This window comes from Rhinopithecus bieti, unplaced genomic scaffold (genome assembly GCF_001698545.2).
Source record: "Rhinopithecus bieti isolate Rb0 unplaced genomic scaffold, ASM169854v2 scaffold_2435, whole genome shotgun sequence".
In the NCBI taxonomy this organism is placed as follows: Eukaryota; Metazoa; Chordata; class Mammalia; order Primates; family Cercopithecidae; genus Rhinopithecus; species Rhinopithecus bieti.
Window position 1 is genome coordinate 2361108 of NW_016803909.1, and position 10882 is coordinate 2371989.

General features: G+C 37.3%; 1 protein-coding gene across 5 annotated transcripts in view; it reads left to right on the plus strand.

Annotated features, from left to right (window-relative positions):
• The window catches only part of MIPOL1 (mirror-image polydactyly 1), a 311836-nt gene that overhangs the window by 170864 nt on the left and 130090 nt on the right, over window positions 1-10882 (plus strand). The window lies entirely within an intron of this gene.

The following is a 10882-nucleotide window of genomic DNA, read 5'->3' on the forward strand; positions in this document are numbered from 1 at the left end:
AGGCTGAGACGGGTGGATCACAAGGTCAGGAGATCGAGACCATCCTGGCTAATACAGTCAAACCCCGTCTCTACTAAAAAAATACAAAAAACTAGCCAGGCGAGGTGGTGGGCGCCTGTAGTCCCAGCTGCTTGGGAGGCTGAGGCAGGAGAATGGTGTAAAACCCGGGAGGCGGAGCTTGCAGTGAGCTGAGATCCGGCCACTGCACTCCAGCCTGGGCGACAGAGCGAGACTCCGTCTCAACAACAACAACAAAAAAAGCTTGTTTTAAAATGGTCTGTCTTCCATAAAACTGACAAATTTTTTATTAATTTTATGCCATATTTCCTCATGAGAAGCTCTAAATTTTTCTGAAAATTAGATCAATTATAAAACATTTGCTTTATTCTGAATCTTTTTTAAAAAATTACTCTTACCTTCCAGGAAGTTTTTGTTTTTTATTTGATGCATTAATTATAGCGCTATGTACCTTTAAGTTGTCATATGAGTTAATGAATAATAAGTTTACTACCAAGCTATCTGGTGAGTGAACAGTTTGCCTCCTTTCTGAGCCATATGTTTATCTTTTACAACTTATTTATAAGTATCATTTTTTGGTTAACTGATTTAATATTTAGTTAGTATCTAATAAGTGTCAGGAACAACTCTTTAAAAACTATTCACTGTCTCTAAAGCTTTCAGTCTGCCAATAATATTTTTAGTATTTTATTATAAATAGTACTGTTATTAATATTACTATTAAATGTCAACTTGAGTAGGGTAAAAACTGAAAAATTCATGCTTTATTTTATTGAATTACATGGAAATTCCTAAAGGTAACGATTCTAGAGATATATTTGAGGGAAAACAATCACAATTAGTAGTCATAGATTACATAGAACTTTCCAAAATAATTATGGCAAAATCAGTTATCATGCAAGGAAATACTTTTTAATAATCTAGTATCATTTTAATAATAATGTCTGTTTATTCTAATTACCAGAGATTTTTTTCTAAATTACTTTTATGATAGAGACTAAGATTAGATTTTATTGATCATTTATAAGCATTCTTTTTAATGTAGGATGCAGTTATGCTAGATAATTTTGCAGGCTGGGCATGGTGGTTCACACCTGTAATCCTAGCACTTAGGGAAGCTGAGACAGGTGGATCACTTGGGGTCAAGAGTTTGACATTAGCCTGGCCAACATAATGAAAACCCGTCTCTACTAAAAAATACTAAAATGAGCTAGGTGTGGTGGTGGATGCCTGTAATCCTAGCTACTCAGAAGGTTGAGGCAGGAGAATTGCTTCAGCCTAGGAGGCAGAGGTTGCAGTGAGCAGAGATTGTGCCACTGCATTCCAGCCTGGGCAACAGAGTGAGACTCCATCTCAAAAAAAAAAAAAAAAAAAAAAAAAAAAAAAAATTGCAAGGCATAGCACTGTTTCTCCTACTTTTATGTTTTCTATTTTCCCTAATAACAAGTAAAACACAGTGGTATCTATAGGATAAGGGACTGAATTATATTGATACTAGTATATATTCTGAAAGTTACTTTTTTAAAAAACAGCTTATTTTATTGTTTAAAGTAAATTTTATCTACTTAAGAAATTGGTTTCTGGAAGAACATGTTTTTGAACATGTGATTTTGTTTGTTTCTTCATTCTGAAACAGAGTCTCACTCTGTTGCCCTGGCAGGAGTGCAGTGGCTCAATCTCAGCTCACTGCAACTTCTGCCTCCCAGGTTCAAGTGATTCTCTGGCCTCAGCCTCCCAAGTAGCTGGGATTACAGGCATGCACCACCACGCTGGCTAATTTTTGTATTTTTAGTAGAGATAGGGTTTTACCACAATGTCCACCCTGGTCTTGAACTCCTGGCCTCAAGTGATCCGCTTGCCTTGGCCTCCCAAAGTGCTGGGATTACAGGCATGAGTCACCAAGCCCAGCCTTGAACATGTAATGTTTTTAAAATAAATTTGCATTAGATATAAATATGTAGGCATCAAACTTAACAAGGAAATTCATATATATTGCCCTTCTATCCTTTCTTTTTCTTTTTCTTTTTTTTTCTATTATACTTTAAGTTCTGGGGTACGTGTGCAGAACATGCAGGTTTGTTACATAGGTATACACATGCCATGGTGGCTTGCTGCACCCATCAACCCATCATCTACATTAGGTATTTCTCCTAATGCTATCCTTCCCCTAGCCCCCCACCGCCTGACAGGTCCCAGTGTGTGATGTTCCCCTCCCTGTGTCCATGTATTCTCATTGTTCAACTCCCACTTATGAGTGAGAACATGCAGTGTTTGGTTTTCTGTTCCTGTGGTAGTTTGCTGAGAATGATGATTTCCAGCTTCATCCATGTCCCTGCAAAGGACGTAAACTCATCCTTTTTGATGGCTGCATAGCATTCCATAGTGTATATGTGCCACATTTTCTTTACCCAGTCTATCATTGATGGGTATTTGGGTTGGTTCCAAGTCTGCTATTGTGAACAGTTCCGTAATAAACATAAGTGTGCATGTGTCTTTATAGTAGAAAGATTTATAATCCTTTAGGTGTATACCACGTAATGGGATTGCTGGGTCAAATGATATTTGTAGTTCTAGATCCTTGAGGAATTACCACACTGTCTTCCACAATAGTTGAACTAATTTACACTCCCACCAGCAGTGTAAAAATGTTCCTATTTCTATGCATCCTCTCCTGCATCTGTTGTTTCCTGATTTTTTAATGATCACCATTGTAATTGGCATGAGATGGTATCTCATTGTGGTTTTGATTTGCATTTCTCCAATGACCAGTGATGATGAGCTTTTCTTCATATTTTTGTTGGCTGCATAAATGTCTTCTTTTGAGAAGTGTCTGTTCATATCCTTTGCCCACTTTTTGATGGGGTTGTTTGCTTTTTTGGGGGGTAAATTTGTTTAAGTTACTTGTAGATTCTGGATATTAGCCCTTTGTCAGATAGGTAGATTGCAAAAATTTTCTCGCTTTCTGTAGGTTGCCTGTTCACTCTGATGGTAGTTTCTTTTGCCATGCAGAAGCTCTTTAGTTTAATTAGATCCCATTTGTCTATTTTGACTTTTGTTGCCATTGCTTTTGATGTTTTAGTCATGAAGTCTTTGCCCATGCCTGTGTCCTGAATGGTATTGCCTAGGTTTTCTTATAGGGTTTTTATGGTGTTAGGTCTTATGTTTAAGTCTTAAACCCCATCTTGAGTTAATTTTTGTATAAGGTGTAAGGAAGGGGTACAATTTCAGTTTTCTGCGTATGGCTAGCCAGTTTTCCCAACACCATTTATTAAATAGGGAATCCTTTCCCGATTGCTTGTTTTTGTCAAGTTTGTCAAAGATCAGATGGTTGTAGATGTGTGGTGTTATTTCTNATAGGGTTTTATGGTGTTAGGTCTTATGTTTAAGTCTTAAACCCCATCTTGAGTTAATTTTGTATAAGGTGTAAGGAAGGGGTACAATTTCAGTTTTCTGCGTATGGCTAGCCAGTTTTCCCAACACCATTTATTAAATAGGGAATCCTTTCCCGATTGCTTGTTTTGTCAAGTTTGTCAAAGATCAGATGGTTGTAGATGTGTGGTGTTATTTCTGAGGCCTCGGTTCTGTTTCATTGGTCTATATATCTGTTTTGCTACCAGTACCATGCTGTTTTGGTTACTATAGCCTTGTGTAGTTTGAAGTCAGTTAGTGTGATGCATCCAGCTTTGTTCTTTTTGCTTAGGATTGTCTTGGCTATGTGGACTCTTTTTTGGTTCCATGTGGAATTTAAAGTAGTTTTTTCTAATTCTGTGAAGAAAGTTCGTGTTAGCTTGATGGTGATAACATTGAATCTATGAATTACTTTGGGCAGTATGGCCATTTTCATGATATTGATTCTTCTATCCATGAGCATGGAATGTTTTTCCATTTATTTGTGTCCTTTGTTATTTCCTTGAGCAGTGGTTTGTAGCTCTCCTTGAAGAGGTCCTTCACATCCTTGTAAGTTGTATTCCTAGATATTTTATTCTTTTTGTAGCAGTTGTGAGTGGGAGTTAATTCATGATTTGGCTCTCTGTCTATCCTTTTTAAGAATTATTTTCATAATTTTTTTTTAGGTTAGCATCTCACTCTGTCACCTAGGCTGGAGTGCAATGGCACAATCACACCTCACTATAGCCTCAACCACCTTGGCTTAAGTGATTCCTCCACCTCAGCTTCCCACATAGCTGGAATCGTGGCATATACCACCATGCCCAGATGATTTTTTTTATTATTTGTAGAGACGAGGTCTCAAACTCCTGGGCTCAAGTGATCATTCCACCTTGACCTCCCACAGTGCAGGGATTACAGACATGAGCCGCCATGCCCAGCCTCCTTTTTAATTTATTAATTTACCTTCCTACTCACACATTTCCTACCTATAATTGGAACTGTCCAATGTAATTCCATTGAAAGTGAATCTTCCTTAGATTATAAAAGAGCTCTGATTGTTGATAAAACTTTGGTATTTATTATTTATTATCTTTACATCCCAATCAACCTAAGAAGAATAACTCAATCTTGTTGGGTCCTACCCTCTTGACACACTGGTTTTCTTTCCTTTCTTCCTGTTCTTCTCTTCTCTTCTCTTCTCTTCTCTTCTCTTCTCTTCTCTTCTCTTCTCTTCTCTTCTCTTCTCTTCTTCTCTTTCTTTTCTTTCTTTTCTTTCTTTCTTTCATTCTCACCATGTTACCCAGTCTGATCTCAAACTCCTGGGCTCAAGCAATCCTCCTGCCTCAGCTTCCCAAGTAGGCAGTTACAGGCAGTTACTCCTGTGACTGGCTTTCTGTAGTTTACTGTCACTGTATTTCCATTTTTTTTCCTCTTTGTTTGCTCTTCCTTACTTAGTCTTAATTGTTGGTGCTTATTTTTCTATTTCTAAAGAATAAATGTTCTCTGGGTTAGTCATTTCCTCATTCTTATTTTTTAAAATAAACTTTGCTTTTTAGAGTAGTTTTAGATTCACATCAAAATTGCAAAACACAGAGTTTCCATATACTCACTGGTCCCACAGACATACAACCTCTCCCACTATCAACATCCTGCACCAGAATGGTACATTTGTTATAGTCAGTGAATCTACATTGACACATCATTATAACCAAAAGTTTATAGTTTACATTAGAATTCACTTGGTGTTGAACATTGAGTGGCTACTGATAAATGTATAGTGTTGTGTAGTCATTATAGTATCATGCAGGACAGTTTCACTGCCCAGAATATCCTCTGTGGTCTGCTTGTTCATCCCTCCTGACCAGCTTTTTGCTGTTTCCATAGTTTTGCTTTTTCCAGAATGTCATATAGTTGGAATTATAGAATATGTAGCCTTTTCATATTGGCTTCTATAACTTAGTAATATGCATTTAAAATTCATATATATCTTTTGATGGCTTTATAACTCTTTTTTTTTAAGTACTTAAAATATAGGCCTTGTTTTTTCTCTTGCTCAAAAAACAAATCAGGATATAGTTGCTTAATGTTCTGTCAGTGGCTTATGGGCTAAGAGGTTTGTTGGTGCTAATCTCTTAGCACCAGCTAAATCACATTTAATTGTGTGGATATACCACAGTTTATTTAGTCAGTCATCTACTGAAAGGCATCTTTGTTGCTTCCAAGTTTTGACAGTTATGAATAAAGTTTCTATAGACACCCACGTGCATTTTGTTTGTATGGACCCAGGTGTTTTCAACTCATTTGAGTATGTACTAAGGAGTACAATTTCTGGATCATATGTAAAAATATGTTTAGTTTTATAAGAAGCTGCCAGTTGTCTTCCAAGGTAGCTGTACCATTTTGCTTTTCCACCAGCAATGAATGAGAACTTCTGTTGCTCCATATTCTCACCAGCAGTTGGTGTTTCTTTTTTGTAGTCTTCTCAATTTCATCTTTCCCTATGGCATCACCTATCATTTTTGTCCTAATGACCCGATGTCTGCTCTTCCACTTGAATATCTTAATGTCTGCTTAACCACAGCAAGTTTGAATCCAAATGCCTAATTTGACTCTGTAAGCCTTCTCCCTGGGAGGAAGTCAAGACCTGAGTCAAACACTATTGACTGTATAACTCAACATTTATTTCCAGTCATACTCTCCTTTGCATGACTCTGCTATAGACACTGGAAAAGTTAAATACTTTCTCAGCTTTTCTTTTTACCAGTGAGACATAAAAACGAATCTACAGTAGTAGGGGAGGAGGAAAGAGGGATATCTTTGTAAAAGTTTTTGTTTTCCTAAGACAAGGGCAGATGAAGTAAACATCACTCCTTCCTCCCTTCTTATTACGTGCTGTCTGAAATTGCAGCAGTCATTTTATAGTCATGAGACAAAGACCAAGGGTAGCTGGCTGTAACACCATTGAACCTCTTAGCCAATGAGCCACTGAAAGAACATTAAGCAACTATATCATCAGCAACTTTTGGGGGGGGGGCAAGATAAAATAGCCCTATATTTTAAATCATTCTTTATGGTTTTCTATTATTTATTGCCAATTTGGTCTGTTAACATCTATCAATTAATGGTACTATCATCCTTCTAGGCATGTAGGCTAAGACAGTTGACATAATCTTCATATCCTTTCAAGCTTTCCCCCACCACAAAGCAATTCCGTGTTCAGTCTTGACAGGAATGTGGTGGTTGTTTCCTATTTTTATGCCCTTTTTTTTTTTTTTTAAGAGACAGGCTTTCATTTTGCCCAGGCTGGAGTGCAGTGGTATAATCATAGCTCACTATAACCTCCAATTCCTGGGCACAAGCGATCATTCTGCCTCAGTCTCCTTAGTAGCTATGACTACAGGTACATGCCACCACACCCCGCTCATTTCTAAATTTCTTGTAGAGACAAGAGTATTGCTATGATGACCAGGCTGGTCTCAAACTCCTGGCCTCAAGCCAGGCCTCCTAACTGGGCCTCGCAAAGTGCTGGTATTGCAGGCCTGAGCCACTGTGCCCAGACTTCTCTGCCATTTTTATTGTCTATCCTATGTTAAATTCATGTTCTAGATGATCGTACTACCCTCCTAACTAATTATTTCGTCCTCAGTTTCTCACATCTTAAGCAGTTGTCATGCTACCATTAGCTATCATTCTAAAACATAGGTGACACTTTTCTACTCAAAACCTTTGCTAATTTTGCATTTTCTGCAATGTAAGAAGATATAGATATCTTGAGTGACCCTCCTGATAAAATAATGAAAAAGGACAGTGATTATTTATTTATTTATTTATTTTTATTTCTTTGAGACAGCGTTTCGCTCTTATTGTCCAGGCTGGGGTGCAATGGCACGGTCTTGGCTCACCGCTACTTCTGCCTCCCAGGTTCAAGCGATTCTCCTGCTTCAGCCTCCTGAGTAGCTGGGATTACAGGCATGCGCCAACACACCCGGCTAATTTTGTATTTTTACTAGAGGTGGGGTTTCTCCATGTTGGTCAGGCTGGTCTCGAGCTCCTGACCTCAGGTGATCTGCCTGCCTCGGCATCCCAAAGGGTTGGGATTACAGGTGTGAGCCACTGCACCCGGCCCTATAATTTATATTTTTAAGAGTATTTTAAAAATATACTCTTGAGAAAGCAATAAAATAAGGAATCTCCAGAGGCCTCAAAGTAGAAATGAAAAAAAAAAAAACACACACACACACGCATACACACATGGGAAATAAGTAATTGCCCGAAGCTGTCTTTCACTCTGAATAAATTTGTCAAATCTTGGTAAATTTGATCTTCTGTATTAGTGGCTGCAAGAGCAAGATAGATAGGAGTTAGAGCTAAGAGTGCATGCCAGTGAGTGTTATAATGAGACATCCTCTTCTGAAACTAGTATTCTTGATGGTCACACCATTAGTGTTTAGGTGAACAAGAGGCAAGCCCTTCATACAAATAAGATAGCAAGGGAACTTGACTTTCTTGACTCTGAAGGGGGAAAAGTCTCCGAGAATTTGTTATCCACAGCCAGATTTCGGGCAAGTTTAGAACCACATAGGTAGCCTGAATTTTTGCTGCATGTGTGGTTCTAAAAGCCGAGGACTTAATTTAAGTGGTCCTGCCCTGAAGGTGCCCACAGACAACAGACCAAAGGAAACTGTCTTCGCATTAAGCATCTAATAATTCCTATATATAAGTTTCAAAGACCCTGAGCTCACAGAAAACAAAATCAGAAAACGCATAAGAGAAAAAGGCACTTGTAATGAAAGTCAGCAAAAACATACGGCAACAACATCATATAGTTCAACAAATAGTTCCGATATTTTAATGTCTCCATCACAATATGATATAAGCATGTCTATTATCTTTTAGGAAAAAAGAGAGACTTAAAAAGAAGAGCAAGTAAACTGAATAAAAATGACTTAAAATTCACTCAGTCATGTTTAGTCAAATCTAACTCAATCACTAGATTGAATGTATAGAAATGTAAAGTAAAATATCCAAAACTAAACATATAGCAAATAGATTGAACAGCAGATTACAAACAGTTTAGGAAAATATTAGTAAACTGAAAGATCGGAAGCAAGTATGAAAATGGAAGCCAGAGAGACAAATACATGAAAATTATAAAAGAGATTTTAAAAGACACAAGAAACAGAGGAAAAGAGCTAAAATAAATCTATTCAGAATATCAGAGAAGATGGCAAAGGGAATGGGGAAAAGGCAAGATACAAAGAAATTATGACTAACATTTTTAAGAATTATCAAATGACAAACACCTCAGATCTAGGAATTCCAAATGAATTCTCATTATAATAAAGGAGAAAAAAAAACCCACTGGAGAACATAGGAATTAAAGAAAAGCTCTTAAAAACAACCTATTAGAAACACGTTTATAAAAGATAGCAGACTCACTGAGTTCTCCATGGCAATAATGGAGTAGTACTTTGAATACAGTGAGAACAAGAAGAATAATGCATTAGATGTTACACAGAGAGAGTAATTCTCAAGAACAAGAATGAAATAACAGTTCTATAAATAAAAATCTTCGGTTGCATTCTGTTGCCTGTGGAATGAAAATTCAAGCTTCCTCTAAGTATGGAATTTAGGACTCCATACTATAGTTTTACCCTGCTTTTCTTTTTCTTTTTCTTCTTGAACTACTTCTCTCCCTTTTATAAACCCCAGATATTTCCTGCTACTTAGAGTTTCCTAAATGTATCATGGTCTTTAATTTCTTCTGGTGTTTGCTTTTGTTTTGACTTTACTTTTTTCTGTCTTGATTATTAGTTGATTATTTAAATGTCATTTTCCATAAATCAGAAACTTCTTGGATATGAGGAATCATAACTTTTATGATGCTAGTCCCTTGGAATTTAGCACATTGTTTATATCATATTATACAACCAGTTTTTTTAAATAAAAAATCTATTTTAATATGTCCTAGTTGAAGTCAAGATATTTATTATCCACAATGTTCAAGACATGGATAACATGGAATTATTCTGCTATAATATTGTCTTAATAATCACTAACTGTGCCCAACTAAAGCTCTATAGAAGGATTTCTATTTTGTGCTAACATTTCTTAGTTTATAAATTGGACAGTACCATTACAGGAATTCTGGTTTTTACTATTTGCTTAAAAATATTGATAAAAGACCTGTTTGTTCATTTTGTCCTTTGCTGTTTGTAGTATACTGCAAGATAAGCTCTTTTAACAGACTAAGTAAATAGCAAGCACCATTTATTATACGTAATAGTAAGTAATAATACAATTGTTAAGAGGAAATCATTTGTTGAGGCTGGGCACGGTGGCTCACACCTGTAATACCAGCACTTTGGGAGGCTGAGGCGGGTAGATCACCTGAGATCAGGAGTTCGAGACCAGCCTGGCCAACATGGCGAAACCTCGTCTCTACCAAAAAGCTCAAAAATTACCTGGGTGTGGCAGCACACGCTTGTAGTCCCAGCTACTCAGGAGGGTGAGGCAGGAGAATTGCTTGAACCCAGGAGGTGGAGGCTGCAGTGAGCCAAGATCACGCCACTGCACTACAGCCTGGATAGCAGAGTGAGACTGTCTCAAAAAAAAAAAATAAAAAAGAAGAAGAAGAAGAAGATGAAATCATATATTGAGATGAGTTATTAGCCTTTTTGTTATAGCAGCCACGTTAAAGTACTATCTTTGATATGCCCAGATGGATACCTTCTATTGACAGTGGAGTATGGTTGTGAGTTTTTTATTTACTTTTTTATTTTTTGAGACGGAGTCTGTCTCTGTTGCCCAGGCTGGAATGCAGTGGTGTGATCTTGGCTCACTGCAACCTCTGCCTCCCAGGTTCAAGCGATTCTGTGCCTCAGTCTCCCGAGTAGCTGGGATTATAGGTGCCCGCCACCACGCCTGGCTAATTTTTGTATTTTTAGTAGAGATAGGGTTTCACCATGTTGTCCAGGCTGATCTTGAACTCCTGACCTCGTGATACACCCACCTCGGCCTCCCAAAGTGCTTGCATTACAGGCATGAGCTATCATACCCGGCTGATCGTGGGTTATTTTTTATAAGATAATTCTAGTAATAGGCTTTAATTAAAAAATCCTGAATTTACCATTTACTAGCTATGCAGCATTGGGAAATTCAGAAATTCCATGAATATTGGCTCCTGTATTTTTACGATAATAAAAGCAGGGAGATAGTGTTACAGCTAATAAAATATATGTGTAATCTATTATAAAATATGATATATTATGCCAGTGTTACATTTGGTGTAGGTATCAAAGGCCTGTGTTCTTTTTTTTTTTTTTTTTCATTTTTTTATTATACTTTAAGTTCTAGGGTACATGTGCATAACGTGCAGGTTTGTTACATATGTATATTTGTGCCATGTTGGTGTGCTGCACCCATCAACTCGTCAGCACCCATCAATTCATCATTTATATCATGTATAACTCCC